We start from the raw sequence: 12304 nt of genomic DNA on the forward strand, positions 1-12304 counted from the left end.
CAAGAAGCAGAGAGTTGGCATAATTGGCCTTTTTCAAGTTGCCAAGATGTAACAAGTGGTGTGCCACAGGATCAGTGCTGGGACCTCAACTGTTTGCAATTTATGTAAATGACTTGGATGAAGGGATGAATCCGATGGTTGTCAAATTTGCTGATGACAGATATAGGTAGGAAAGTAAGTTCTGAAGAGGACACGAGGCTACAAAAAGATATAGATAGGTTAAGTGAGTGGGCAAAGATCTGGAAAATGGAGTACAATGTGGGAAAATGTGAAGTTGTCCATGTTGGCAGGAAGAATAAAAGAGAAGCATATTATCTAAATGGTGTGAGATTGCAGAGCTCAAATGCAGAGGGATCTGGGTGTCCTAGTGCAGGAATCATAAAAGGCTAGTATGCAAGTACAGCAAATAATTAGGAAAGCTAATACAATGTTATCATTTATTGCGAAGGGAATTGAATGCAAAAGTAGGGAGGTTATGCTTCAGTTATACAGAGCACTAGTACTAGTGGGACCACTTATGGAGTACTGTGTACAGTATTGGTCACCTCATTTAAGAAAGGATGTAAATGCAGTGGAAGCAGCTCAGAGAAGGCTTACCAGACTAATACCTGGAATGGGTGGGTTGTCTTATGGGGAAAGGTTGGATAGGCTGGGTTGTATCGTTGGAGTTTAGAAGAGTAAGAGGCGATTTGATTGAAACGTAGAAGATCCTGAGGGGTATTGACAGGATGGATTTGGAGAGGATGTTCCCCCTTGTCGGAGAATCTAGAACTAGTGGTATTAAAAATAAGGGGTTGCCCATTTAAAACTGAGATGAGGTGAAATCTTTCTCAGAGTTGTGAGCCTTTGGAGCTCCCTTCTTGAAAAGGCGGTGGAAGCAGAGTTTTTGAATATTTTTAAGGCAGACGTAGATAGATTCTTGATAAGCAAGGGGGTGATAGATTATTGGGGGTAGGCAGGGTGCAGATTTGAGGTTACTATCTTATCAGCCATGATCTTATTAAAGGGCGGAGCAGGCTCGAGGGGCCAAATGACTTACTCCTGCTCTTGTTTGTATGTACGTTTCTACTTTTTATTCCTTTTCTTCCCAACTTTCTCTCTTTCTTCTTCCTCTTTAACTCCTCTATTTTTCTCTTTTTGTACCTTGCCCCCATCCCTCCTTTCCAGTGATTGTTGCCTTTTTGCTATGGTTTGCCAGTCGTGCTCCCCTCCCCCAGCCGCTTTTCATTTCCCACGTGTATCTGCTGTGAGCTCTGATGTCTGTGACTTCAAGCTTCTTCTGCAGCTTGTGCATGGAGTCCCGCATGGCTTTGAAATCAGAATTTAAGCATTGTTTGGCAACATCTTAAAAAACTTTCGAGTGTGAAAGCGATATTAGGAGGGATAGCTGTAAGCTTGTTCAGAGAAGTTGGCTTTAATAAGGGGCTTGAAGGAGGCAGTGGTGGAAGGGTGTATGCAGCTGAATTTTGTAAAGGGTGGATATTGAGAGGTTGGCCAGGAGAGATTTGGAAAAGTCAAGTCTAGAGATGCCTAAGGGATAGAAGAGTGATTCCGCAGCAGAGGTGGATGTAGGCAGTACATAAAGGAGGAGGGGTGACCAAGGCAAAATCCATGGACTCTGGAGGTTTTGGAGTGGAAAGGGCTGACTGCTGGAGATGCTTTGGCTGCATTTGAATAGGTAGGAATTGAAGCAAGCAAGAGCAGTCCCACTGAGCTGGACAACTGAGCAGAGGCATTGGAAAGGGGTTTGATTAACCAGTGCCAAAGTTTGTGAACAGTCATGGAGGGATATTGCACCATTGTTAAAGTTTGATAGGATGTTACTTGTGGCTAGGCTAAAAGCCTGATGGGAGAGATTCAGATATGGTATTGCTGGAAAGATATGCAGAAAGTTGGGAGGCGTCAACGTGTTCAAGGATAATCAATTTTTTCCTGCCCTGTCCAACAGATGCAAAGCCACTTTCATTGAGCAACTTTAATTGCTTTTAATACTTTCCTGCACCTTCAGTTCTGATTTGCTGTTTTCTTTTCAGCCAGTGAGGAAAGGATGATGATTTAAGAAAGCATGTGCTTTAATTGGGATTTAGTTGGGATTTAAGCACTTTTTGGCTACAGATGAGTGGGAAAAACAGCAATTAAGGGCAAAATGTGATACTAATGTTAAGCCTTTAATGTAGCAGACATCCAGTGGTAAAGAATGGTCTCCAAGGCCTTTTGGAAAATGATTTTAAATTGGGATCACCGTGCAGCAGCCCGGGATCACTGTGAAGCCGACCAGGAGGAGTGTGGAGCTGTTTGGGATCACTGAAATGACAGTGAGACATAATCAATGTGCAGCAAGTTGGGATCACCTTGAAGCAGACCAGGGGCGTGAAGCTGGTCAGGTTCACTGAAGTGAAAGAGAGACAAAGACTGGGGGGGTGGAGGGGAGTGGGGGGGGGGGTGGGAAATCAAACTGTGACATCATAGGAAAACCATGATTTGATTGGCTGGTTGGTATTGTAGTTTTGTTTTCCCTTCTCCAAAGTTAGGAAATTAATCTAGGGAGCTGGACAACTAAAAACAAAAAAATAATTTTTAATAATAAGGGTTAAGTAAAGCATTTCAATTAACCTTCCTTTGCTTAAGTGACAGAAAGAGAACTGAATAGCTGGTGAGTCTTTTTTTGTAGTAAGTTTTATTAGAGGAATGGCAGGGCAGCTCCCTTGTATGCACACCCTGTTCTATGTGGGAACTCCAGGACATTTCCTATGGCCTGGATAACCATATGTGTAGGAAGTGCCATCAGCTGCAGCAGCTCAGGTTCTGGGTTTTGGAGCTTGAGCAACAGCCAACGTCACAGTGACGCAGCCACGAGTTTGAGGGCTTTATGGATAGCATGATTATAGATGTAGTCAGCCCTCAGCTTAAGAATCACACATTGCAGAAGAGGCCCTTCGGTCCATCGAGTCTGCACCGACACGTGAGAAACACCTGACTTACCTACCTAATCCCATTTACCAGCACTTGGCCCATAGCCTTGAATGTTATGACGTGCCAAGTGCTCATCCAGCTACTTTTTAAAGGATGTGAGGCAACCCGCCTCCACCACTCTCCCAGGCAGTGCATTCCAGACCGTCACCGCCCTTTGGGTAAAAAAGTTTTTCCTCACATCCCCCCTAAACCTCCTGCCCCTCACCTTAAACTTATGCCCCCTTGTAACTGACCCTTCAACTAAGGGGAGCAGCTGCTCCCTATCCACCCTGTCCATGCCCCTCATAATCTTGTATACCTCGATCAGGTCGCCCCTCAGTCTTCTCTGCTCCAGCGAAAACAACCCAAGTCTATCCAATCTCTCTTTGTAACTTAAATGTTTCATCCCAGGCAACATCCTGGTGAATCTCCTCTGCACCCCCTCCAGTGCAATCACATCCTTCCTATAATGTGGTGACCAGAACTGCACACTCTGCACACAGTACTCCAGCTGTGGCCTCACTAAGGTTCTATACAACTCCAACATGACCTCCCTACTTTTGTAACCTATGCCTCGATTGATAAAGGCAAGTGTCCCATATGCCTTTTTCACCACCCCACAACATGCCCCTCCACCTTCAGAGATCTATTGACGCACACGCCAAGGTCCCTTTGTTCCTCCCTAGTGTCATGCCGTTCATTGAATACTTCCTTGTCAAATTACTCCTTCCAAAGTGTATCACCTCACACTTTTCAGGGTTAAATTCCATCTGCCACTTATCTGCCCATTTGACCATCCCGTCTATATCTTCCTATAGCCCAAGACACTCAACCTCACTGTTAACCACCTGGCCAACCTTTGTGTCATCCGCAAACTTACTAATCCTACCCCCCATATAGTCATCTATGTCGTTTATATCAATGACAAATAATAGGGGACCGAGCACAGATCCCTGTGGTACGCCACTGGACACTGGCTTCCAGTCACTAAAGCATCCTTCTGTCATCACCCTCTGTCTCCTACAACTAAGCCAATTTTAAATCCACCTTATCAAATTACCCTGTATCCCATGTGCATTTGCCTTCTTTACAAGTCTCCCATGTGGGACCTTGTCAAAAGCTTTGCTGAAATCCATATAAACTACAACAACTGCACTACCCTCATCTACACATCTGGTCACCCCCTCAAAAAATTCAATCAAATTTGTTACGCATGACCTCCCTCTGACAAAGCCATGGCGACTATCCCTGATCAAACCTTGCTTCTCCAAGTGGAGATAGTTTCCTTACCACTGACGCGAGACTCACTGGCTTGTAGTTCCCTGGCTGATCTCTACAACCCTTCTTAAATAGTGGAACCACATTAGCTGTTCTCCGGTCCTCCGACACCTCCCCCATGGCTGGAGAGGAATTAAAAATTTGGGTCAGAGCCCCTGCGGTCTCCTCCCTTGCCTCCCTCAGCAGTCTGGGACACAAATCATTCTGACCTGGAGATTTGTCCACTTTTAAGCCTGCCAACACCTCCAATACCTTGTCAATCCCTATATCAATTTGCTTAAGAACGTCACAGTCTCTCTCCCCGAGTTCGATATCTTCATCCTCATTTTCTTGGCTGAAGACGGATATAAAGTATTCATTCAACACTCTCGCAATGTCCTCTGGCTCCACCCCTTGGTCTCTTATGGGCCCTACTCTTTCCCTGTTTATCCTCTTCCCATTGATATACTTATAGAATATCTTGGGATTTTCCCTACTTTTACCAACCAGAGCTTTATCATATCACCTCTTTGCTCTCTTAATTGCTTTCTTAAGCTCCACCCTGCACTTTCTGTACTCCACTAATGCCTCTGCTGATTTGCTTCCTTTGTACCCGCTAAAAGCCTCTCTTTTCCTTCTCATCGTAACCTGAATATCTCTGGTCATCCATGGTTCTCTGGGCTTGTTACTCCTTCCTATCATTCTAGAGGGAACATGTTGAGCCTGTTCCCTCCCCATTTCCTTTTTGAACGACCCCCACTGTAGATTTCCCCACAAGTAGCTGTTCCCAGGCCACCTTGGCCAGATCCTGCCTTATTTTACTAAAATCCACTCTCCCCCAATCCAAAACATTTTTCTGCAACTTGTCTATTTCTTTGTCCATAATAAACTTAAACTGTACCATGTTGTGGTCGCTATCACTAAAATGCTCCCCCACCGCCCCCCTCAGCCACCTGTCCTGCTTCATTCCCCAGAATTAGGTCCAGCACTGCGCCGTCCCTTGTTGGACTCTCTACACATTGACCTAAAAAGTTCTCCTGTACACATTTCAAGAAATCTACTCCATCCAAGCCCTTAACACTATGTCTATCCCAATTAATGTTGGGAAAGTTGAAATCACCCAATGTAATTACCCTACTGTTATTGTTTTTACACACCTCCGCAAATTTTACACATATTTGCTCCTCAATTTCCTGCTGACTATCTGGGGGTCTATAATAAACACCTAACAATTTGGCTACCCCTTTTTTATCCCTAAGCTCTACCCACAAGCGTCTGCAGGGAGAGAGGGAATGGGTGACCACCAGGCAGCCAAGAAGAAATAGGCACATAGTGCAGGAGTTCCCTGAGTGCATCCCACTCTCCAACCAGCACTCAGAGCTGAGTACTGATGAGAGTAATGGACTCAGAGCCAAGTCTATTGCACCATGGCTGGCTGAGCTGTATAGTGTGGGCAGGGGCAGGATGTGCAAAGAAAACTGGAAGAGCAATAGTAATGGGAGATTTGATAGGTGGATTAATGGGCATTTCTGTGGCTGCAGACATGAATCCAGGATGGTGTGTTGCCTCAATGATACCAGGATCAAGGATTCCAGGAGCACCCTGAGGGGGAAGGGTGAGCAGCCAGCAGTTGTGGTTTGCACGAGTACCAACGACATAGGTAGAAAGAGAGATGTGGTCCTGCAGCCTGAATTTGGTGGGCTATGTAGGAAATTACAACTTTTGAGCCTGCTAATCTCTGAATTACTCCTGGTACCAAGCATAAGCGAGGAGAGAACTGGGAGGATCGAGCAGATGAATGTGGAGCTAGGGTGATGGTGCCGGAAGGAGGGCTTTGGATTCTTGAGACATTGGGATTAGTTCTGGTGGAGATGGGACCTGTACAGGCTGGACAGATTGTATCTAAACAGAACCAGGACTAATTTCCTTGTGATTTGCTATTGCTTTGCAGAGGATTTAAACTAACTTGGCCAGGAGGAAATATTAGAAAGGGATACCAAAGTGTGAAGAATATTGGGCAAAACAGATAGTATTATATTAGGAAATAGTAAGGTATTAGGTTAAGGATATGAGGGAAAGTAATTAGTTTTTGTGTCTATGTGAATGCAGAGTGTGTAGTAAATAAGATTAGCGAGTTGCTGATGTAGATAGCTATGTGAAAAGGTGATGTTGTGGTGATAATGGAGACCTGGCTCAAAGAATGGCAGGACTGGGTATTAAATATTCCTGGATATGAGGTTTTCAGGAAAGATAGGAAAAGAGGAGGGGTTAATTAAGCAGAGCATTGCAGTGCTGGAAAGAGAGGATGTGGCAAAAGGGTCAACAACATAATCTATTTAGCTAAATCTATTTGGCTCGAGCTCAGGAACAAAAATGGTTGTTGTGAAACCATGTGCTACTTCAAAAAAAAAAGATTTTTGAATTTACTGACTGGTAACCCCTAACTGATTTTATTTTTAAAAAAGACTAAAGTCACTTTCCAGTGACTTGGGATCACAGTCAAAGATGGCTTTGCATTTGCATCACTCTACCTTCTCCATTCCAAAACTATTGAAATGGAGGTAACCTGTCAGGAAAGCTGCACCAGGAACATTGGCTCTGAAAGAGGATTTGTGAGGGTCATCTCTTATCCCATTAGCAAAGCGTCCAGACAATGACCTGGGTGCTCAACTGGGTGGAGACGAGCCATTAGACATAATCATTTGGACAATGGGACCCTGGCTGACGAAGGAATTCCCAGACATGATCTAATCAAGTTAACTGGAATACATGATCCATGACCATATTTGGTTCACTGGACAGTTGGAGAGAAGGTCAAGCCAACCCTTTATGTTTTTAAGCACCAGCTTTTTCTCCAGAACAGGACAAACAATTGAGAAGCTGAAGGAACAAAATCCTGAATGGTTTCTTCTCTCCCTCTTCACCCAACTTGCAAGTTTTGAACCCTGTCTGCTGAGTTTGACTATCCAGGTGCTGCAGACAAAGTCTTTTAAAAAGAGCTTAACCCAGCACTGCTGTCTCAAGAAAAATAGATAAATCATCCATTTTTGCCTTTGAACCACCTCGATGCTGAAAGTAGCAGGACAGAGTTCACCCTGAAGCCAGCCGAGTCACCAATCTTCAAAAGTCGTATACTCCTTTATAATTGTACTGGACTCTAAATTACGTATTCTATCCTCCCCACCCTGTAACCCATTTGTGTGTGTGTGTGAATTTAGAGTGTGTGAGCATGTGAAAGTAGGAGTGTTTTTTAAAAAAATTTTCAGCTGGATTAAGTGCAAAACTATCCCTTTTTTTTAAAGTTCAAGATAACCTGTCTGCCTCTTTCATGGTCACAGCACTTAAACAGTTAAACACTCTCAGAATTGTTAAGTATATCCATTTTAACAAAAACCTGTTTCAGTCAAACGAGGCGAGGGAAATGAAGGGGAGCCATTTGATGACTCCTCACCTGATCATAACCAGGTGAAATTACATTGCTCAGTGGAATATAAAGGCCACCAACTAGTTGGAAGGATGTAGAGGAACAGATTTGCAAGGAAATTAAAAGAGGTTCAAGAATTATGCTGTAGTTATAATTGTCTGAATATCGGCTGGGGTGGTGGTAGTGTAAAGGGCAGAGAGGGGCAGGTGTTTCTATAGTGTGATAAGGAGAATTTTCTACAGTGTGTTTCCAGCTCAACGTGGAATGAAGCATTGCTGGACCTGGTTCTTGGGAATGGGATGGGCCAAGTGGATCAAATTTCAGGAGGGGAATAATTAGGGGACAGTAATCATTGAATCATAAAGTTTAGGTTGGCTATGGAAAAGGATAAGGAACATTACAGAGTAAGAATAATTAACTGTAGAAAGTCAACTTTAATGGGGTAAGGATGGAACAGGGCAGATAAATTGGAATCAAAGGTTGGCAGGCAAAACTGTAACTGATAAATAGGCTGCCTTTAAGGAACAGAGAGAGTTCAAGTGCAGTCGGGGTATATTCCAACACAGGGGAAAGGTAGGCCAAACAAATTTAGAGCTCCCTGGATGACAAAAGAGATAGAAATTAAGATAAAGAAGAAAGTGTGCTTATGACAGATTTCAGGTAGGTAATATAATTGCAAATCGGGCCACATTTTGTTTTATTATTCATTCATAGGATGTAGGCATCGCTGACTAGGCCAGCATTTATTGCCCATCCCTAATTGCCCTTGAGAAGGTGGTGGTGAGCTGCCTTCTTGAACCACTGCAGTCCATGTAGTGTAGGTACACCCATGGTACTGTTAAGGTGGGAGTTCCAGGATTTTGACCCAGCGACAATGAAGGAACAGTGATATATTTACAAGTCAGGATGGTGAGTGACTTGGAGGGAAACTTGGTGGTGTTCCCATGTGTCTGCTGCCCTTTTCCTTCTAGATGGTAGTGGTTGTGTATTTGGAAGGTGCTGTTTAAGGGGTATTGGTGAGTTCGTATAGTGCACCTTGTAGATGGTACACACTGCTGCTACTGTGCATCGGGAGTGGAGCGAGTGAATGTTTGTGGATGGGGTGCCAATCCAGTAGGTTGCTTTGTCCTGGATGGTGTCAAGCTTCCTGAGTGTTGTTGGAACTGCACTCATCCAGGCAAGTGGAAAGTATTCTATCACACTCCTGACTTGTGCCTTGTAGATGGTGGGGAGGCATTGGGGAGTCAGAGGTGAGTTACTCTCTGCAGGATTCCTAGCCTCTGACCTGCTCTTGTAGCCACAGTATTTATATGTCTAGCCCAGTTCAGTTTCTGGTCAATGGTTACCCCAGGATGTTGATAGTGGGGGATTCAGCAATGGTAATGCTATTGCATGTCAAAGCACGATGGTTAGACTCTCTCTTGTTGGAGATCGTCATTGTCTGGCACAAATGTTACTTGCCACTTGTCAGCCCAAGCCTGTATATTGTCTGTGTCTTGCTGCATTTGGACATGGACTGCTTCAGTATCTGAGGAGTCATGAATAGTGCTGACATTGTGCAATCATCAGCGAACATCCCCACTTTGGACCTTATGATAATGTGCAGGTCTTGCTGCATTTGGGCATGGATTGTTTATTATGAGAGGAATTGAATACAAAAGTAGGGAGGTTGTGCTTCAATTGTACAGGGCATTGGTGAGACCGTATCTGGAGTGCTGTGTACAGTATTGGTCTCTTCATTTAAGGAAAGATGTAAATGCGTTAGATGCAGTTCAGAGAAGGTTTACAGCCAAATACCAGGAATGGGTGCGTTGTCTTATGAGGAAAGGTTGGACAGATTAGGCTGGTATCTGCTAGAGTTTAGAAGAGTAAGAGGCAACTAGATTGAAACCTTTAAGATCCTGAGGGGTTTTGACAGAGTGGATGTGGAGAGGATGTTTCCTCTTGTGGGAGAATCTAAAATTAAGAGTCATTGTTTAAAAATCAGGGGTCGCTAATTTAAGACAGAGATTAGGAGGGATTTTTTGAGTGTCGTGAGTCTTTGGAATTCTCTTCCTGAAAAGTCAGTGGGAGCAGGGTCTTTGAATATTTTTAAGGCATAGCTAGATAGATTCTTGATTAGCAAGGGGGTGAAAGGTTATTGGGGATAGGCAGGAGTCTACATATAGACCAGCCATGTTACTGAATGGTGGAACAGGCTCGAAAGGCCGAGAGGCCAACGGCTCCTAGTTCATATGTTTGTATGTTCTGGATTCTTCTACAAGAGGAAACATCCTCTCCATATCCACTCTGTCAAGACCCCTCAGGATCTTAAAGGTTTAGATCAAGTCACATTCATTCTTCTGAGCTTCTTCACTTTGTAGCCTCCTTACGTCCTCCTCACAACTCACTTTCCTACCTATTTTTGTGTCGTCAGCAAATTTAGCAACCATACCATCTGTCCCTTCTTCCAAATCATTTATACAAAGTGAAAAAAATTGAGGCCCCAGCACGGATCTCTGTGGCACACCACTTGTTACATCTTGCCAAGCAGAAAATGACCCACTTTTGGCTTCTCTGTTTCCTTTTCGCTAGCCAATCTTATCCATGCCAATAAGTTACCCCCTACACCACAAAGTTTTATTTTCCGCAACATCCCATCTGAATCTAGGGCTGGAATTTTATAGCAGATCAAGAGCCGGATGGCAGGTGGGCGGGGATTCAGGGGTGTCATTGCATTGGTGCTATGCCTGCTGCCTAACCGCCCCCGCTGTGATTTTACCAGCATTGTGGGAAGAGTTGGGTGGCTCTCGGAGGCAAGACTTCTTCCCCAACTGGGGGGTAGAAATCCCGCCTCAAGCCAATTGGCAGCTTGACAGTTGTTAAATAACCACGCAACAAGTGGGGTGGGTGGGCTCACCCCTGACTTTTAGGCCTCGAGTGGAAACCCCACCCCCACTGTAAAATTCAGCTCTGGGGGTCAAAGTATGTGGATTAATTTTAAATAGTCATCCTAGAAAAGAATTATATTTTAGCATGGATGCATTTGCTTGAAGGTGTTTTGAATTTACCAAAGCCCAAAATCAATTAGGTAAAAAAGTAAATATTGATATGCTGATGAAAATCTTAAAACTCAAACTAGCATCAGGTCTTCATGCCCTGACATTAGAATTACTCACTTGTCAATAGGTTCCACTCCTAGATTTGCAAGAGTCCTCATAACTATTGTTTTGTTTTCTGTACATGATAAAATCAATTAAATCTAATTTCTACTTCCTGATTTAAAAGCTGTCTTTCGGGGAGGTTTCTTCAATCTGATTTTGGCTGATATTGCTTGCCTTGTTGCCACATGCCACAAATCCCATGTAGAGGGCTCTATGTTGGAATGGATCTCTTAAAAACTGCAAGTCGCCACTCCAAAAACCCACAAAAAGTCTGTGAGCACCTATCGGTATGGTGAACTGCATGTGTTGTTTCCTTGCCCCTCACCTCAAAATTTGGGCCATTATGTTCCCTAGTAAGATCTCTGTTGCTTCCAAGATCATTGCTCTGAAGAGCCAATGGTGGTGCAAATTTATGTTTAAATTATTCATCGACTTCTATACGATGGTGGTAAAAGTGAAGAGTTTCTTGCAACATTGAAACCTCAGTCACACCCATTTATGATTCAGCAAGTATATTAAATAAGCATTTAACAAGTGTCCTTTCATGCAAAAACAACTTGTGTTTGTTCTGCAAATCATAAGGTGTTTAATGTTGCTTGCTTGCTGAGCACTCCTTATGCATACTGTAAAAGGGCATCAAAATGGCACTTGAACAAGCTGCTTAAAGTCTGTCCTTCCTGTTCTTCAGCTTTTTCTTATGAATTGGAAGTGCCTATCACATCTGTGGCACATTCTGCCAACTGCTTCTCCTTATTAATTGCTGAAATAGCATAGAAGACTGGACCTTTTTCCATATGCCATCATAGTAGATAATCTTAGTCATAGAAATTACAGCAACAGGTGTCCATTTGGCCCGTTGCCAGTTCTCACTCTTCACCTGGAGCTATATACCATAAACCTACTTCTCTGCCAAATGAAGTTTGTCTCTGTGTAATGTTACCTTTGTATATTCTCAAACTGTTGCAGCAAGATTGAATTAGAGAAAAACAAGGAGGGAGAAAATGCAGTGAGAGAGAATGGAATGCAGACAATATTGTGGCAACTTTCTCCCTGTTTAAATTGTCTGCAAAGTTAACCTTTTCAACATACATTATCTTATAGTCAAATCTCAATAGAGATTTGTGAAATAGCAGGTTATTATGCTCTCTGTATGGAGTGGGAAGTGGAAGTACAATTTGGGAAATGTCCTTTGGCCTAGACTGTGATCTCCTGGTATCAGTGCTTGTCCTCCCTGCAGGAAAATGTATGCTTTCATCACCTTTGCTGGCATTCTTGCTGATGCAGCCTGTGCTGATTCTACCAATTCCAAAGCTGCTGCTGGCTGTCACAAACACCTTTATCCTAACAACATTGTTATCAAGCTGTAGGGAGAATTTTCTCCCCGTTGGGCAGGCTGGAAGGGAGCAGGGGCAGGCAGGCGCGGAGCCGATTGCCGCTCGCGATCAGCTGTGCAGCGCCATTTTACATGGGTGGGCCAATTAAGGCCTGCCCAGCGTGACGTGGGCCTGGTAGCACTTAGTGCTACTTG

At 43.8% G+C, this 12304-nt stretch overlaps 1 protein-coding gene across 1 annotated transcript in view; it reads left to right on the plus strand.

The window, feature by feature from the left end:
• mbd2 (methyl-CpG binding domain protein 2) overlaps positions 1 to 12304 on the plus strand; it is a 133460-nt gene that overhangs the window by 19096 nt on the left and 102060 nt on the right. The window lies entirely within an intron of this gene.

This window comes from Cetorhinus maximus, chromosome 1 (assembly GCF_964194155.1).
Source record: "Cetorhinus maximus chromosome 1, sCetMax3.hap1.1, whole genome shotgun sequence".
NCBI classification, from domain to species: Eukaryota; Metazoa; Chordata; class Chondrichthyes; order Lamniformes; family Cetorhinidae; genus Cetorhinus; species Cetorhinus maximus.